The 19,203-nt window shown below is 41.3% G+C and overlaps 1 protein-coding gene across 5 annotated transcripts in view; it reads left to right on the forward strand.

Annotated features, from left to right (window-relative positions):
- GBF1 (golgi brefeldin A resistant guanine nucleotide exchange factor 1) overlaps positions 1–19,203 on the forward strand; it is a 90,394-nt gene that overhangs the window by 19,948 nt on the left and 51,243 nt on the right. The window lies entirely within an intron of this gene.

Consider the following 19,203-nt stretch of genomic DNA (forward strand, 5'->3'; position numbering starts at 1 on the left):
TTAATATAAAGGGGCTTAGGAAGGCAGGTGCTTCTGGATTTGAATTTATGAGACTTCCAGACATGGTGTATCATGTGTGCTTTCTTTTTTTCCCCCCATCTTCTCTGTCCTCTTCCGTAATGCTCTGTAGTCCATGGTAGGTTGAGTTGTAACATTCATTAAACCATTCCTCACATTCCCAGCTTTGAAAACTTATCAGGACTGCTTTTGATTTAGTTATCTGGAACAAAAAAAAAAAGAAAAAGCCGTTTATGAAGGTTGGACTGGAGCTCTGGAGCAATAATCTATTGGAGATCAGATTCGGGTCCCAGTTGTATTATTCCTAGGGATTTATTTGCCTGTGTACACACAGGGGTAGAGTGGTGCGTATGGAAGTCTTGCAGGAATGCAAATTGGGCACATTTTGTTGGGACCTGTAGGGGATTTTTTCAGTGCTTCATAATTTTTTAAAGGTTTGTTATACATGAGGCAGCCACTGCCTCTTCTTTAAACCTTTTAATCCCCTCTCTTTTTCCTGTTCTAAAGGTCAGATTTTTTGACAACTGTGTGCAGGAACAAGATTTGTTAAATCCCTTCATTTTTATTCATACAAATATCGGCGTTTAGTGAGGAAGAGTCACCCCAGGATTCGGAGGCACATAAAGCTCAGTATAAACCTTTTGAACCTACATTCAATTCAGTGTTGCATCTCTTGAAAAGGCTAAACCTGCTATCTGAAGATTAACCCTTGGCTATACTGGGGGGCAACCCTGCCCAGTGCTGTCCATTGGATGCACATTGCACCTTTTTGTGTCACTGATCAGGTGGCCTGCAATGGTGCAGTTGCAGAGCTGTCTCCAGCCTTGGCTGCTTCCTCAGTGTAGGGCTCAAGCTGAAGAGCTCTCATATCTGGGCATATTGCAGTTGCCCATGTGGCACTAGTCCCTTATGGCAAGACAATGAAATACTTCATTTTGAGCTTTTCCTGTTCTGGTCCAGCTATCGGAATCCCCACTGTTAAATCCTTGAGAAGCTAATGTAGGATGTTTATTTTTTATACAAGTATATGCAGCTCAGCTTTGTAAAAGCAATGTTCTGTGCTGCTGTATTTGGGAAAGGAATAAAGACTTGTCTGAGACAGGTAGTCCCTCTCTTCAGGGATGACTGGCAGTGATTTGCTCCAGGAGTTAGTCCCAGGCATCGTTTGCTGCTGAGTCAGCTGTGAAGTCCCTGTCCTTTCCTTTCTTCCAGTGTGGACGAAGGGAAAATGTTTAGATGAAGGAAGGTTTTTCTTTGCTTAGTGTACCTTCTGTTGACTGAAGCAGTTGAGAGATGCGATCTGGCCAGTCACACCGTGTTTTTTACATAATGCTGTAAACCATTCTGTTGAGCAAAACACTGTGCTGGCAGGGTAAAGTTTTTGTTGTGTAACTATCTGTAACAGAAGTGTCTGTCTACGTAGTGGTAATGGTTAGGAGCTGTGCCTCCCTGTAATCTGCTGCGCTTCCTGCTGGAGTGCTTATGGAATGGCCGTGTTTCTTTTAAATCTGCTATAGGAGTTGATAATTTTGAAGAAGGTTGGAGCAGACAGATGCAGGGGCTGGGCAGTACAGTCAGGACCTGGATTGTACAGTTCCCTTCCATCATGGCTGGCAATGCAGTGCAGTTGTTCATTGGCTGAGTACTTACAGGCTGAGCTGATTCTTCCTGCAGAGCTGTGAGAGGAGCGAGCAGTTGTTAGGAGCCCTAGGGACTGATGTCTGAAGCTCTGCTTGCTCGCTGCTATTGAAAGCTCTTGATTCTTGCTGGCCTTAAAACCAAAATACAATCTAATTCTTGAATATAATATTCTGAAGCTGAAAGGTGATGGTCCAACGTTGAAGTTAGCTTTGGTATGCTGTCTGCTAGTCAAGTAAGGTCCTCTTGAAAGCTAATGAAAAACTATTGTGACAACCACTTGTGTTAATGTGTTATTTATCACTTCTCCTGTGCAAACAGCTTTCTCTTATTAAATGGAAAAAATATGGTGGGCAAAGTTGAATCAAGCTTGACAGCAGCAAAAGGAAGCTTGCTTGTCACTGCACTTAGTAACCGTCCTGCTCCGTTCATACTCCTCATTCTTGGGGTGAGTGAAGCCTGCGTTGGGCTCCGTATTGTCCGGGATGAGGAGGGGTGGGTATGGGGGCTGAAGAAAAGGACATAGTCTGCTTTCTCAAAATAACAAGACAGCTAACACCACCTTGGAAAAAGACCTGCACTGTGGAGGATGCGTGTTCAAACAGCATTGCTAGAATAGCTGAATGGACTGTAATGGAATCTGTTGAAGATTAACCTTGGAGCTTTATAGAGGAGCCAGGCCTTCAGAAGGGTTTGACCCGAGTAGCAAATTTAAACATAAGGTCGCGGTTAATCAGTCAGAATGAGAGGGAAAGGAAGCAAACTGCATAAAGCTCGTCCTTCTTGGTGATTGCATTAAGAGACTTCAGTATCTCAGGGGCTTTTTTTTTCCTTACCAATAATCGGTTTAAAAGTGTTCCACCCAAACTTGTGGAGCCTCACAAAACTGGTGGGGAAGGCATTGGGCAGGCATTGAGGTAACAGCTAACTGAAAAGGCATGAATAAAACTGAAACAAAAGGAGAGCTAATTGCCTTTTGTATGGATAACCTGGCCTGCAGAGTCCTGATTGTGCTGATAATAGAGGCCAGAAGTGACTTGAAATAATCTAAGAGGGGAATGGTTAATGAGCTGTCTGGAAACATAAAGGATTAAGTTGATAATTTGTTACAAAGTGGGATGCAGTTTATTTTGAGGAGTTACTTACATTTATCTCTTTTGAGTAACATTTGTTCGTTGTCTTTCTTGGAAACACTTGGAATGACACCAGCAGCCATCAGCCCTTGGATATGTGCAGGGGCTGTTTCCTTGGTATCTGAGTAGGAGGGGAGGCCAAAGGCAGCTGCGTGACATGACAGCTCCAGCTTCATCCCAGTCACTTCTCTTACCTGTTCAGAGGTGACTTATCTATGAAAAGCACTTGAAGGACATCTAGTGATTTTCTCTTCCTTTTTTGAAATTTCAATTAATTTGATGCATCTCTTCTATTGTTAATAATACATGTCTGCAAAGAAGAATGTATCGTGCAGTCACTGTGTAAATTGCTGTTTAAAGGATGATGTTCCAGAATTCACACACTGGTAGATGACCAGATGGAGAAAGAATAGTTGTGAATTTTCTCTAAAGCCACCCACATAACACTGAAGGTCACACTTTTAAAGGTGTTAAAGGTGTGTTTGTGGTTTCTTTTGTGTGTGTGTGTGTGTTTTTCAGTGTTCTTGAAGGTTGGGTTATTTCTTTATTTATTTTCAGTTTAGTCTTTTTAATATGTGAAAACTTTATTTCTACACATAAATCAGATGGTTAGAATGATAGTATAATTCCTGCTGCTGTTCGTGTTACCAGAAGCAGAGACAAACGTGTGGTTCTGGTGCCTGTGTGGGCTGGGAAACAGCTCATGGCTGCAAGCAGAGGGGTGGTCTTTTGGGATGCAGTGTTGTTATCTGTGCAACCCAGACTAGAAGGAGCAAGGGTCTGCAAGTATCCATGTGACTTAGGGCAAACTGTAGTGATTAATAAAGGTCTTTACAATCAGCTGCCTTGGAGTGGCTGGTTAGGAGCTGTAAATCTGGCCAGTTAATGGAGCTTTAAGCAGAATGACAGGTTTGGCTTATGCCTAATGTGAAGGAGGGTGCAACTGTTGTCCTGCTTCGACAGCTTTCAGCAATATGGAGGTGCATGGAGGGTCCCAGACAGATGTCATTCATTAGGTTGGAGGCTCAGTGCAGAAGTACTCTGTAAGATACAAAACTGGCTTTTCAGCTGCAGCCGCTGTGTAACTGTGGTAACTTTGACCACTAAAATTTGCAAACAGTTGTTTGACACTTGGTCTGCTGTGTGGGTTTTTGGTGGTCATATAGATCAGTGTGCGTGGATGTAATCCTGATCCCTGGTGAAACAGGGTAGTGAAACTGGCTCTTTCTTCTCCTTCAGCACCAAATAATTACGGCTTTTCACCTCTATCTGAGCAAATACTGGCTTTGGTTCCCTATGTTAGAACAGATTTTAAACAGGACCTTAGGATTTATCTAGTTGCTTGTGTGACAAGAAAATCAGTGTGACCTATGTGAGTGTGTTATATCTCAGATATAGAATGGGTCTGTGGGAATGTGTCAATAAGCTTCTTTACCATGAAAATGGAGATGCAGGGGTTTTATCCCAAGCTGAGTGTGTTTTAATGGAAGATGAGGTTTTTTTAAACTTGGGAGTAGAGAATCTATATAGCCCAGGAACAAATGGCAAAAGTAGATTCTAATAAAGAAGTTATAAAGTTGTCCTTCATCAGTGGATAGAAGCTTGGGGTCAGCACTGCTACAACAGTGGAGGTAGCTGTCTCTTCCCTTGTACATTCAATTTCCATGGAAAAGTTTCAGGTTGCTCTTAGGGACCTTGGATATATCCAGCACTGAGATATATAGATAAACTGACCTTGCTGTCCCCCCTAGTTCTTGTTTGTTTGTATTTCCACTTCAGAATACTTCTTCATGCATCCCTGTCAGAACTGAGCACAGTAGAGCTGTTCTGCCCTCTGTCCTCTTTCATCATCAGATCAGCTTAGTGCGTGACTTTGTATTGCTACTATGTGATCGCTGTATGTGATGCAAAGAAGTGGCAAAAATATGCGTTGCAGAACTGCACTGCTCCTTCAGTAGCAGCCTGCTGGTGAATTGGATTAGGTATAATGTCAAGTCATGTCCTCAGCATTCAGATAAAGTAAAATTAAGAAATAGCTTCTTAATCGTTCTAGATTCTTTCTTTTTAAGCACTCAAAACAGTGATAGCTTTGGTCTTCTATATGTTGTTCATTAGATCCATACCTTCATATTGTGTTTGTGAATTAAGGTTTAAAGAAGATTCTTAAAGAAAAAGCAGTGATGTAACATTTTCCTGTGATGCTGAGGACAAAGCTGTGGTTACAGAAATCTTTAAGATGCTTTTTTTGTCCTTCTGCTTATGGTACTTTCTGTGGGACACAAATTAGGCTTACCATGTCTCTGTGTATTCTTAGTGTTTGAGAAAGGAGTTGGAGCAACACAATGAAATTCTGATTTACTTAATGAAGGGTTTTGTTGAGGTTTTTGGTAATTGGGATTAAAATAAGTGCTAATACCGGAGCAAACCCTGCTTTAACAGAAGGCTTTTAACTCAGCTTTTACACAGATGAGCTATAAATGTTCTTTTGTAGTGTATCTTAAATTTCATATATGGAAATATTAGGCAAAAGACACTTGTTTCTAATGCATTGAGAGATACAGGTTTGAGAAATACAGTAATATTGTGTAACTGATTGGATCTCCTGCTTAGTTCTGAGATTTCTGTGACCAGTAAAAATGTCATAATGTTGCAATATAGCAAATTGTTCTGTTCTCAGCTCTGCCTCTAATTAACCTTTTCTAACCCAGGAAACTATAATAGTATAGAAAAGTAGATTAAACTAACCTTTGGGAACTGCCAATAGCGCAGTCATGTGATGTGGTGAATGGAATGTGGCAAATAGCTGATGGGTCGCTGTGAGGGGCACTGGATGTGGGCCCTGTGCCTCCAAAATTTAGACAGCCCTATTAAAACAGTCATGCGTTAAATAACACATCACCAGGTCCCTTTGTGTTTCTTTATTCTCATCAGGTGTCGGAAACCATTAGGATCAAAGTTTTCCTTTTCAGTTAGATAATAGGCATTATGAAGTGGAGGAGAGGCTGAGGCCAGCAGTCCTGTTCCTGATTAAGGGTGCCTTTCTAATTTCATTTTTTGCTAGGCAGAGCTTGGTGATTTGCTGATGCACAGCCTGCAGGCGTGAATATGAAGCTTTCATTCTAGTCTCGGATATGTCGGTTAAAGACTAGGTTATTCTATATGTAGTTGGTTCCTAGCGCTGAACGTGTATTGGTAGGCAGAATAAGGAAGTGAAGGGTAAAGTGTGAGATAAAAGTTTGGAAAAGTTGGGTATGTACTTTTGTCCCCAGGTTAGAATTCTACAGGTGTTGTTTTTTCCATTCTTGTTGTGTTTTTAAAGATTATTGGTAAATTAGATGTATGTATGCAAGTTGTACAGAGGGTACTACAGTAATGTGTTTACTTATGCATGAAAACACCCAGTTTTCTGTTATCTTTGCACTGTTGTCGTACTGTGTGCAAGTAACCGCCCCCAACACAAGCCCCTTCTGTAAGCAATCACTTTACTCACAGGTAGAAATTTATCTATACTTTAAATGTTTGTGTTTTTTTTTTTTAATTTAAAGGAGGAGGTGAATTTAAAGCACGGCAGCTTTTCTGCATAACATCACGTTTAGATTATCTTTCTCCTGTTTATCATAGTCTATTTTGAAAGTTAGTATTGAATAATAATGTGTAAACAAATGCCTAATGAGTGTCTCATCCTTATTCATTAGGCTGCTTCCCTTTCTCTCACTTAGCTCAGGGATGATGGAGTAAGTTTTTTGGGGTAATCAGATTTGTACGCTCACGCTTGCTCCTGATGTCCCTTTGCTGGTGAAGAGAACTCATTGCTTCCTTCCTCAATGCGTGAAGAATTCAACTTGCATTGGGAAGTGGATAATCTCTTTCCCTTACATTCATGCACTGTTGCTTCTGAATCCTTACCTCTTACTGCTCAGACGATCAGATTGATTAGAACGAGTTATTGCTCACACAGCGGCTCCTCTGCAGATTTTCCTAGTTTGGTGGGAGCAGAGTAATTGGAAAGCAGAGTAGTTGGGTCTGTTCTCAGACCGTTGTTTACAGTACGTTGGGGGTCTGCAGAGCTACGGTTACTGGTTTGCTGTGTCTGCAGATCTGTGTCCAACAGTGATTTCAATGAAAAGAATTTGCAGGAATCTGGTGACTAATTAAACTTAATTGATTAAATTAAAGTTATCTACTCGTGTAAGGTATTTATTTTAATAATACCCTTTATAATTAGTTAGTTCTCAGAGACTCCAACTAAAGTTAGGCCAGTTGTTTTTAAGTCTTGGGCGCGCATAAATGTTTCACTTAAAAGTGAAAGAGAAAGGAAGTGCTGCTGCTGCTTATAGAAAGGGGAGGTACCGCTAAAACCTCAGGGTTCCTTAGGAATTCTGTTGTATGAACCCCTAAAAAGGGTCTCTTGGTTTCTCATAGGTCTGATTTGATGTCTGACTGCAGCATCAGCTTTTTGTGTGTGGCGTGTCAAAATAAATGGAAATGAGAAGGGATTTCTTTATGGGCAGTTTTGACTTTTCAGTTCTATGATATGTTTTAACTTTGCAAGGAGAGCTGACAGGAGGTGAAAACAAAATTCAGATGGATGTGCTTCTGCACTCCCATCTTTTCACTGAGGTTATGATTCTTTTTGTTGAGAAGGAATCTGGAAGGTGATTGTTGGCAGTGGATTTTAGTACCTTTTTTCTTCTGGGGGGAGTCTTGTGTGGGGATTATTGGCTGGGAAGCCTTTAATAATCTTTCTCTGCGTAGCATTGAGTCTTTATGGCGGTGTGGATTTGCTGGCAGTCGTTTTTATCTGAAAATATTCCTGCCAAATAAACCCCACAGTTATTATTCACTGCTGTGGTGGACTGCGCTGATTTTTTTTGCTCTTGGCCTTTTGGACTGTTGGGCATGATTTGCTGGTGCAGCTCTGTGAATGTGCAAGTTCCAAAGGCACCGAGCTCCAAGTCAGGCGGATAGAGGAGTCAGGATTTCTTTCATAGACTTCCAGTGTCTTTGAAATGGAGTTGTGAATGGTGGAAATTTCTTGCTTATAGCGAGTTTGGGGCATCATCCTTTTTTAGTGGTTAGTTCTGTGCACGTTGATCAAAAAGGAGATGAAGTAGTTGTCAGGGCTGGAAGATGCAGGCTGGGCTCTGCAACAGCTGTGGCTTCTGGAGTCATTTCCTGCTGCCAGGCTCATGCTCTGTATTAGAAGATGACAGCAATGGGCAAACTTGACTCATGAGCTAAAAAAAATCTAAGGTCATCCTGGCATAGGCTTTTTGCACTTGTGGTGGGAAGAAAAGTTTTGTGGAGCTTTGACATTATTACTGATAAACTTAGTACTGGCTGGAGCTGTTTTATTGAGGCCATGTTGCTTGTTTTGAAGTGATTGGTGTGAGCTAGAAATAGCCTGGAGTCATACTCCCTAGCCTGCAATTGCTCAGTGGTGCCGTGGGACTAGGGACTTGCCAAGGAAACAGTGTCCTGACAAGATGTCTGTGTCCTCTTTCCTATAGATGAGCACGCTAGATGTATGGAGCTCTGTCTGACAGGACACAAGACTGACAGCATCTAGAATTCTAAGTGTAAACTTGAAGTGAATTTTATCATTCAATTCATCTGCAGGTCAGGAAAGAGGTAGCCTAAAAATTGTTGCCCGTGGAAGATGTGTGTTTTGGTATTGGCTGATGAACCTCCAAAAATACAAGAACAAATGAAGACTCTCAGCTACTGAGTAGCTTCTGTAAGGTGAATTAAAACATTTTTCTGGAGTGTTTTCCAGTTGATACATTGCACTTTGTGAAACTGAAATGTGTTTGGAGAAAGACCAGTTTTACTCCTAAAATGACGCCTTTTTTACCACCATATTTAGATTGTAGTGGGAATTCAAACTCAGGACACTTATTGTGTCTCCTTGGGCTTTTTATTTATTTACCTTTTTTCTTCCATGATTATGGAGTGGACTTCTGACCCTTGGGTTGAGTGTTAAACAGTTTCAACCTTAAATCACTTATACACAGAAAAGGAGGAGGGGAGTGTTTTTTACAGCTGTTGTTCTTATGGCCTTATCATCTGTTTGCCAAAATGATAGCAGCTTTGTCAGAAACAGTAAAGCAGCCTTCTGCTGAAGTCGGCGTGCGTTTGTTAGACTTCAGAAGCTGATGCATAGCTTGTACTCTAATCAAGTCTGGTTGTCAAGAGAAGGCTCTATCTGATTTCTGCGCCTGATCAGTCACTGACTGATATGACAGTCCATGTGTCTGGAGTGCTGAGCAGCAGGTAAGTGCTGACACTTTGATTGGACAGGCCACAGTTTGGGGATTGACAGTAATGTCTGCAATGACGTTGGAAGAGCAGCCAAGAATTTACTTTCGGTGGACAAATGGAATTAGTTACTATGTTTAGCTGACATTAAGCTATAAATTATCTGAAAGGTGGAAAGAGATTCCGCTCTGAGTTCATGTAGAATTTCCATTTACTATTCTGGTTGCACTGGATCTGAATGTTTACATAGATCTTCCTGTACCATGTTGTGTATGTTTTGGTGGGTGTTTTTAGCAGTTAATTTGTTACACTGTTCAATGAACCCAGTTAGTAATTGTGCCCGGGCTTTCCAGGTATTATATAAAGCTATTCAAGCCATTAGCTTGAAGTTATACCAGATTTATACCAAAACTGGGTATTTCTTTAAAACTAGGCTGAATACTTACATTGAAGGCAGTAGAATTTCCTAAATGAGCCGCAGGAGAAGGACTTCAGCGTGCTGCTCTACAGGATGTGCTGGTTGGCCATTTTAGTTGCAAAAGTTTTGTGGCTGGAGGAGGAAAACCTAGAGTGGCCACAGCCTTAGAGATGCCACCTGCTTTTGTGTATGTGGTGTCTCTGAGGGAAGGGCTGGACTGCTAATTTCCTTTTTTTGTTGCAACTTTATGTCACTTTTTATGCTGTTCTTTAAACAGATTTAATTTTGTATGTGCATGTGATTAATGATGCACTTTAGTTTGAATGAGGATCCTTGAGGAGGCCTCATGCAACTGAATAGCAGAGAAAGGAGAAAAGGCTGTTTGTGGTTACAGGTGGCACTCAAATAATACTGCATAACAATAAATGTTTATGCAAATACAGTCCTTTCATGTGAGACTGTTTTAAAGGACACTGAAATTTAGACACTTACAGATATGAGGTGTGTAGTTTCACTGAATCATCATTTCTCTGCTAACATTTTTCACTTGGTCTGGTGGATATCGACTCAAGGAGGTAGGTGTGACTTAAAATGTAAGTGGGAAATGAATATTCCCTTTTGTTTCTGTCCTTAGGGGTCACTTGATATTTATTTATTTTAAAGTGAATGAAGGCTTACCATGCACTTCCACTTTTACTCGCTGCCTCGCACTGGCAGTAAATAGCCTACAAAAATGTCATTTACTGGGGTATTGTTTTTCTGTTTATTGGAGGTGACATGAGCAGTGGGGCAGTGGCAAAGAGGCCGTGTTGCCATTGCTAAATATACATCCCTGACAGTCTGATAATAGGTTCCAGGAAGTTCAGTGGAAAATTAAAACAAAGCAACATTTATAGCTGATTGAACTTGAAAAGCAGTTTTCATGTTGAATGGCAAATATGTGGACTTCAGCATTCCAGGAGACTGATGCAGCTCCAGTGGATGGGCCTGACCTTGTGTGCAGAATGGACTGTGGACACAGCAGCAGGCAGAATGGTTTCATCTATAGAGGGCTTCATGGGAGGGAAAAATTTGCTATCGTGCACAGAAATAGTTCTCACATACGCTTATATTTATACAGTGTCCACAGGTCTGAATAGCATCTTTCCTATGAGGGTTTTTGCAGCCTGTTAGCACTGCAAGAATGTCTGGTACTGGGACCGTCTTTGTCCTTGCCAAAGTGCTAAAAATACTCTGCCACCTACCCCTCTTATGAAGCACAGTTTGCTTCTGTTGTTTTTGTAAAATAAGGTGAAAGCTGTGGGTTGTTTTCCTCAGCAGTGCTAATGAGGTTTGAGTTCAGAAGGCTCAGATTTGCATCCCTCGTTTAAACAAATTGCTCCTCCCTAAGCCGTGACACCCCAGAAAGCAAAGAGCCTAGGAGGTGTTTAATATATAAAAGTGATTTATCATTTTTGGATCTGAAGACAAAAGTCCTCTAGAAATAAAACTTGTTATGTGGAAGAAAACCGATTTCTTGCTCACACTGTTGTGTCAGCAGAGTTAGCGGAGTTAGTACTCTTGCTGCTCAACAGGCAGGCTGCAGGTTGGATGGCTCTCTCATGGAGACCTGAGTGTTAGAAGCACATTTGACAAAGCACGGTACATTTAAGAGAACCCAGAGCTTTTAAAACGAGCTAATACAGTTTGGGGGGTTTTGTGTATGTTTTTCAAATAGGGTAAGAGCGAACGTGGAAAGAAAATTAATGACTCCCATATAGTCTCAAGAGTATAGGGCACAGTAGTTTGTTTCTTTTGGCTCACAGTGCATGTTGAAGGCAGGTGAACAGCTCCAGCTTCTTTCAGCAATAGAAGTTTGGGTGGTTTTTCTTTTGCTGTTGGATTAAACTTGATGATATTTAAGAATATGAGCCTCGAACCTTCAAACGTGGATATTTCCTATTCTATTCCTCAGAGGTTATATTCTATAACCATTTTGTATCATGTGATTTTTACTCAGAACCTCACCAAAGTAGAATTTCAAACTGAGTAGCGGTCAGTTTTTAAGTTAGCCATTCTGGAGTTACAAACTGTTAAACATTTGTTTGGATGCATTGGCTATTGGTTACCTGTGCTGAGAAATACATTCAAGAGTCTGCCTGTATCTCAGTGTCCCTTTGGGATGTATGTTCCATTCATTCCAAAATAGCATGGCCCACTGAATAAAATCCTTCCTCAAGCACATGAAATGGTGTCAGCTGTACGGCCTTTGCACACCTTTCATGGGACTTGAGTTCTTTCATTCTTCACAGCTGGTGGATAGTATAGAACTTGTGTGTAGTGCTTCTTAGCAGAATTTTGATTTATTTATTTTTTTCCCCTCTGTTATGCTTTCTTTTAAGAACAAATAAAACAGGTGTAAGGCGGAGGTATAAGCTTTCTTACTGCCAGAGATTTCTCATGTGAGAGTCATTAACAAATACTGGAAACATCAGCTCCATTCCTTCTCCATTGTGCCTTGGAGCAGTTGGGTGGTGCACCAAATGGATCCCTTCCCATCTGCACATCTGCATGGGGTGCAGCCCCGCTTAGTTTGCCGATATTTAGTTAATAATCTTGGATAGATTGGCCCCAGTCCATTATATCGCTTACATGGCAGTGCAACAAGTTCCAGATATTTTCTGCCATGCTTTGCTCGTGGCCTGTTCTTGTTCCACTCGCTGTGAGCTGCTTGCTTCCAAGCGGGTGCACTGTGCTCAGCAATGTGCTGTACCCAGGCACAGCTTTGGTGGCTGCTGTTGTGCCTGGAGGCCATGCTGAGCTGTTAATAGCTTGTGACAGGCTTATGCTCCACTTTAACCTGATCTCTGCCTATTTTTTTAGGCTCTAGAGCTGTTCAGTGAAGGCAGGGAATATTGCTGACTCAACTCCTCCTTTTCCCTCTTCATTTTTTTCTCTCTACTGGTCTCAGGATGCAGCTGTTTGACTTCTGTTGCTTCTGTGGCGTTTTGAATTAACTGAGCTATAAAAGGTTTCTCTTTTTACATCTCTCGACTACATATAAATCTGCCGTAGACCAAGATTTACTTCTGGAATTTTTGTGCTAATGATTATGGTTGATATTCTTTCATGTCAATGAAAGGGAGACCAAGGCCCTTACTTTGTGTGGGAGCATTGCTGGGGGTATGATGAAATGCAGCACGCTGTCACAGAAACAGCTTTAGCTGTAGAAATTCATTTTTATGTATGACTTTAATACTGGCCCCACAGAATGGGCTTTCTCTCAGTTCTTAAGAGCTCCTCTGGCTTGTAATGCTTATTCTTGCCAGGAATAAAGCAAGTCAAATCCTCTGGAGGCTGACATCTTTTTTAACCTCAGTGCTGTGAGCTGCCCTCTTGGATTCCCCTGCTGCAGTGTGGAACTCAGGCAGCTCACTTTAGCTGCTCGTTCTGCAAACTCATTTAAAAAGCGTAATTTATTATGAGTAATGAGGTGTGTGCTTTTATGTGAAAGAAAACAAATCAGCTGCTGTGCAAGCCTTTCAAATTCCTGAGTGTGCTCGGAGGTGTGGGTTACAGAGGACGCAGATAAGGAGTGAAAACAAGTCTACGCTGGGCTCAGCTGCTCCAAGTATTTGTGGAGTTGTGTGTTTATTTATGAGCCTGTCTTTGCTGGGGATTCGTTGCTGCCGATCGTGGTATAGAAGACTCCCAGGCAGAATGAGGAAGCCCTCATTAATCTTCGTGCTCTTGTTTAGAATTTCTTGCACTGCCTGCTGCGGCTCCTGTTGGAGCAGGGACTGGCCTCTCGCGGCGAATTGAAATGGCTAAGATTAATATTAATCCCTTTAATACTGCAGCTCATGATATAGTCATTAGGTGACTTGGAACTAATCCTGCCCACCTAACTAGTGTGATTTATTAAATACACATGGAGGATTTAGTGTGAATACAGCCTGGTGGAATAGGCATCAAATAAATACCGCTGTGTATCTGTGTTAATGCTGGTAGATTGGGACACAATTGCAGGACAAGCCGGGAAGAAACAGGAGTGCAAGGGATACTTGTCATACGGTTCAATGGACTTTACCTTTTCTGAATTACTAGTTACGTTTTTTTCTAGCCGGACGCAGCATGTGCTAAGAAGTATTTTCAACCTAAATGAGGCTTAAAAATAGAATTAAGGGATTGGGTGAGGCATGGATACATTTATGCACTGCGCTTAATGGTGCTCAGGCTCCTCGCGGTTCTGTGAGGAGATAGTAGGTCCTTTTAGTCATTTATTCTGATCCTCCCAGTGCGGTGTGCCAGTTATTATCCCTTCTGCAAACATCCAAGCTGTAGAGGAGGAAGGCTGTTAATTAGTACTAAGCTAATGAGCATTAATCTCCTATTCCAAATAGCTGAGGCTCCAGTTCTAATGCTGTGGAAAAATAGCTTTTCTTTCTTATGCACATTATGGATGTCTCTGGAAGAGATTTTGGTTTGTTATTTGCTAGCTTAGATTAAGAAATGATTAAAGGAACAGAGCAGAAAACAGTGGCCTGGGCAAATATCTGCATACATAGCCCCAAAGAGAGAACTTTCCCACCTCAGTGCTGGTGATATGCCCATCTTGACATGGTTGGAACGAGGCATCAAAGGTAATATTCAGCAGCTACCAGCTTGTGAGCTGGCCAGTGATGGGACTAACAACCTAATCTGACCAGCTCCTGTTAGAGGTGATGGGCTGCAAGTGCTGCTCTGTGAGCAGTGCAGGTTTCCTCACTCATCCTGGAAGCAACCTTTGTATGAATTGAAGAGGCTGTGCAAAACTGTCAAGTAAAGATTAAGATCCAAATGTAAAGGTTTTAAACCCTTGATGTCTATTATTTGCTTATTGTACTTTCAGTCTTTTTAGTTAAAAATGTGCAATATAAAGCTTTCTTTCAGACTGAAAGAAGCTTGAAGGAAGGTTATTAACCCATGTGTCCATCCGAGAAAGGGTGGAAATACAGACCCAGCAAGGCTGGGCCACTAATGTGTAACAGGGTGGAAAGTGAACTGGGTTGTGGCCAGATTAATCCTTCCTGAGTGTGGTGCAAAGGGGCAGATTTGTTAAGCAGGGCTGTGGGCTGGAAAGGCAGAGCCTTGTGAGGGACAGTGCGCTGAGCTGCATTTGTTGTGAGTTCAGCAGTAATTTCTCACTACAATTTATTTTTCCATGTTTCCAGAGAAAAAGTGTATTCCTCTATCTAGAGAGAACCTGGAGAAATAGGGGTGATCATTGTGGAAGTCAGTCTTGCTGTTTGCCTTACTGACTTTGTTAGTATTTATACAAAAGGCAAATTGCATTGCAAATTGAAATGCTCACCTGGGCAGAGTACTGGAAGATACTATACCTGTTAGTGTCATGCTACTGTGTAAAGACAAGAGGGGCAACATTAAAAATAATGAATAACATTGATCACCTTCTAACTCTGTGCCAGTCTGTTACTAACAGTATCTTCTTTTTTGAATGTTAACCCTAAGTTCTTCCAACAAGATATTTTCTTCCTTGTGCTCCTAAGCTTTCTAACTTGCAATTCGCTTATTCTGCTTCCACAGCTCCTACTTCTTTTTCCTTTTCTTTTTAAATGTGGCTTTTCTTTTTTTCTTTCTTTTTCTTTCCTGTTTCTGGACCTGAGCTTTCTGCAGAAATTCACAGTGTTCTGGTTTTGGGGTGTATGAGACCTCAAGGTGCTGTTATTACCTCTTGGCACTTGGGATCGTGGTACAGCATTGTGTGGCACTTCGGGTTTGTTCTGTTTTGATCCATGTAGTAGAAATCCAGAAATGCTTAATTATGATGGCAGCAAATCATTTTTCAGCGTGAGTTAAAATGGCCGGCTTGTTTTGAAGAGGGGATGGGACTGTGCTTGCCTTCTCAGTTGTCTTTATCAGTCAATGTGGGAATACAGCTGTGACTTCTCATAAAAGATGCAAGGTCATGCACTAGTTCTTCAGAGACCATATACAATTTCTGACAGAATAAATCTGGTTGTAGATGAGGAAATGCAAAATCTGCTAACCATGAGGATAGTAGGAGTGTGTGTCTTACGTATCTGGTCTTTTTTATAGTGTATTTGCATTAGTTCTGAAAGTGGATTGCGCCTCACACTATTGTAAGGATGTTAATTGCTGCCAATTTAATGATTTAACCAATTATTTTCACACTGTTTTGGTTCATGTAGATTTGAGGTTTTAACAATGGATCCCAACACTTCTGTTTCTTCCACTGTGAGGCACCATCTCCCCAGCATCACTCAGTGCTGCCACAGTTCCTCAGTGCCTTCCGGGACAGCACCAAAGATGAGTTTGGAAGACAGTGATGCTCCACTTTGTATGGGAGATTTCTCACACCCTCTGAAGTCTCCTGTATCTGGATTGTTGAATTGATTGTTACTCTGAAAACAGGGGTTGCAGGAGTTATTTAGGATATTGATCAGCAAAAACATTTATTTATAGAATGCAGCATTAGCTATGCAGTGGGTAACAGCATAGCTTAGTGACTGATGATCGCCCATTAGTTCAGTTAGAGCTGATGGAACTCTAGGCTGAATTCTGTTGGAATGCCATCATATGTTAATTTCTGTGGTACTAAATAAAGGGAGGGCTTGATATTTCTAAAATGCTCCCTTCCAAAACATTCACGATGTAAACAAATGCCTATAAGTTAATGTTGGTAAACAATGAATAGCGTTTTGAACAACATACAGGATTAAGGAAGTTATAAAACCATTTTTAATTGATTTAATACATTCTGAAGAATGTGGCTTTTTTCTAAGCAAGGCAGCTGCCTATAGTGTCAAGGAGAACTGGAAAATACAGGAGTCTGCTTCCCACGAGATAGTAGTTATCAGAAAAGTTAAGGTGGTACAAAAGTTAATTTCAAAGTTAAGATAACTTCCATATTTTCCTTTCTAAGAGTTACCTCTAGAGCCCGAAATCCCAGAAATTAAAAAGAACCACACCTCAAATCAAACATACTTTTAGAGCTTTCCCAGGTGACATAGCTAATAACAAATATTGACATCTTGAATTATAGGTTGGTTTTTAATCTCATATCTGTCTTGCCAGGCAGCCTCACTTCTCTGATCATCGTGTGTGTTTGTAAGTGCAGGAATAAAGACTGCAGAGTCTGATATGCTCTGAAGTAATTTGCCCCTCCTCTCCTTGCTCACCACAGTATATGAGGTACCTGAAAAGAACAGCTGAGTAAGTTCTCCAGTTCTCTTTCTGTTTTTGATGGCTTCGAGCTCTGGAAGCCAGGAGTAAAACCTTCCAGTCTTATACTGGGCAGCCCGGAACCAGGTCTGACAGTAAGTGGAAAAGAAGGATCACCTCCCTGGAGCTGCCAGCAGTGCGGTGTTGAATGCAGCCCACCGTACCATGAGCCTTTGTGCTGCCTGGGTTTGTGCCTCCCTGGGTTCCAGACTCAGCACTTTCCCTTGCTGAACTCAGCCTGTACCCTTTTGTTTGAGGCCTGCCTGGCACTTACCCTGTTTTTTGAGCTGAGTCAGTGAGGGCTGTGTTACGTGAGGAGTCTGTTTTGTGGGGTGCAGTGCTTGGCAGATCTCCAGGTTTCTAAATGTTTGTGTTTAGTAGCCAACTCCACACCATGGGTGGCAAACAACAAATTTTGGATTACTGGAAGTTAAACTTCTTGCAGCCATAAATGTAACTTCTTCACCTGAATCTTGGTTAGAATCAAGCGATTGGCACTTACTGATCTCTTAAGGGGGTTATTTTTCATGGTGTGTCAAAACAAATACATTATTATTTTAATAGCAGTCATTTTGCACGTTTCTTAACCCATTACTTAGAACATCCAATACAGAATGGCCTAATACTGTTGGTGGCCTATTTCCCTGTTACAGGAGGTGATTAGGTTTGTAGCTGGTCAGTTCTGCAGTCTCTGAAATTCGGAGGTTAATGTGAGTACATGTTGCTTGTGTGAGTACTGTGCTGGACAGCTGGAGCAGGAAGTATAAGTCACTGCCAGGATGTATAAAAAGATATAATTGAGCACCTGATTGCAATACAGCTAAAGAAAATAAACTCTAGATGTACATTTATTATCATGTGATATGACATAGGGATGTTTCTGTTTCACTTGGCGTCTTGCATAGCTTCATTGGAAGTGGAGAGTAGAGAAAGATGGAAGGTGTTTTTTTTTTTTCTTCTAAATTAGAAAAGAACAAGTTGTGTGCCCATTAGTGAAAATAAATTTGAAGTCTGGGTACTTAATGACAGCAGGAAAGTCTGTTATGTAACCTTGGGGAAAGCAAGTGATTTTTCCTTGCTTTGAGGGTCTTTTGCAAACTTTAAAGTTAATGTGAGGAAATGGAGAGTGAAAACTTGAACAGGGATTGACTTTAATTGGCCCACTCTGCAGATACAAGCACCTGTCAAAGAGGAAAATGGTCCATATGTACCTGAACAGAATTGTATTCAGGAATAGGGGCAAAAAGAAACAGCCGTGTAGTTATTTAAACAACGTTTTTTTTTTTCTTTCCTTTTGCAATGTGTCTGCATACAGAGCCATCTCAGAGGGGCTAAGAGACCCACAGGCATTTCTTTTTAACAGCAATTTCAGTTTGACTTAAGGTGATGTTCTTCCTACAGACGCATTCACTTCGTGTGATTCCCCTTCATGTTCTTGCCTAGAATTGATGTGTTGTAAAGCTCAGCTCAGGTGGCTCTGTGTTGACACATGTAGTCTTTAGTGGTGAAATCTGCTCTCACAGAGACCATAGCTTGACTATTCAGTATGCTAAAAAAATAAATGCGGGAGCAAGGAAGGAAAAAACAACTTCCTTCAATTTAATAACTTCTTCCCCCCTTTGGCCTCATCTCTGCTTGAAATGTGAAGTGCATCTGAAGGATTCTGCTGTTCCCCAGAGCATGTCATTATCAATTTGAAGGAACCTAGCAGGTGAAGCCAATATATAAGGAGCATTTCTTTTTCTCTGACTCTCTGAAATGCACACAGTTGTGGATGTTTGTACTCAACAGAACCAGTGTGAAATTTAGTCACAGCCACAGCATGTGTTCCAATTTTCCAGGGAAACTTTCTCCCAGCTGTGGATTAACCCTTTCTCCACTCTGTCTTCTGACTCTCCAACATTTTGTAAAATTTCAGTGAGATGTTTCTATGGCCAAGGAAGCCTTGTAAGCTGGAAGGAGAATTAGGTCTCAATCGATGGCTGTATTGATATAAGATTAAGTAAGGGTAGTGGTGGTTGGGATGTGTGGAGAGGGTTTTTTAGTTTATTTAAAACAGTTGCAAACTTGTTATGCATCCCCATAACCCTTTCTGCTAGTGGAGAATATCGACTGAATTTAAACTGTTAACTGCTAAGTTAAAATCCTTACATTACTGAGGTAAACAGCCCTAGTCTAGTACTAGTATTACTACTAGTATTACTCCAATAATAAGGTCATTCCAAAGCACAAAACAATGTGGGGTCATATTTTAAGCTGTTCTTTGAAAGGATGTCACAGAAGTGAAAACAGTGCATACTAAACACTGCCCACAGCCTTCAGCTTTAGGCAAAGGGTGAATTAGATGCTCAGTTGTAAGGGAGATGTGGTACTTTGCAGCACAGTGTCTTCAGCTTCTTCTGCTCTGTGGCCATATTAAGCATCCTTTGTCCGTTGCTGCTGTTTTCACTCATTTCTCTATTTGGATTCTTCTTGTACTGAAATTCAGTCCTTCACAGAGCAGGAGAATGCCAC

Source organism: Coturnix japonica, chromosome 6 (genome assembly GCF_001577835.2).
Source record: "Coturnix japonica isolate 7356 chromosome 6, Coturnix japonica 2.1, whole genome shotgun sequence".
NCBI classification, from domain to species: domain Eukaryota; kingdom Metazoa; phylum Chordata; class Aves; order Galliformes; family Phasianidae; genus Coturnix; species Coturnix japonica.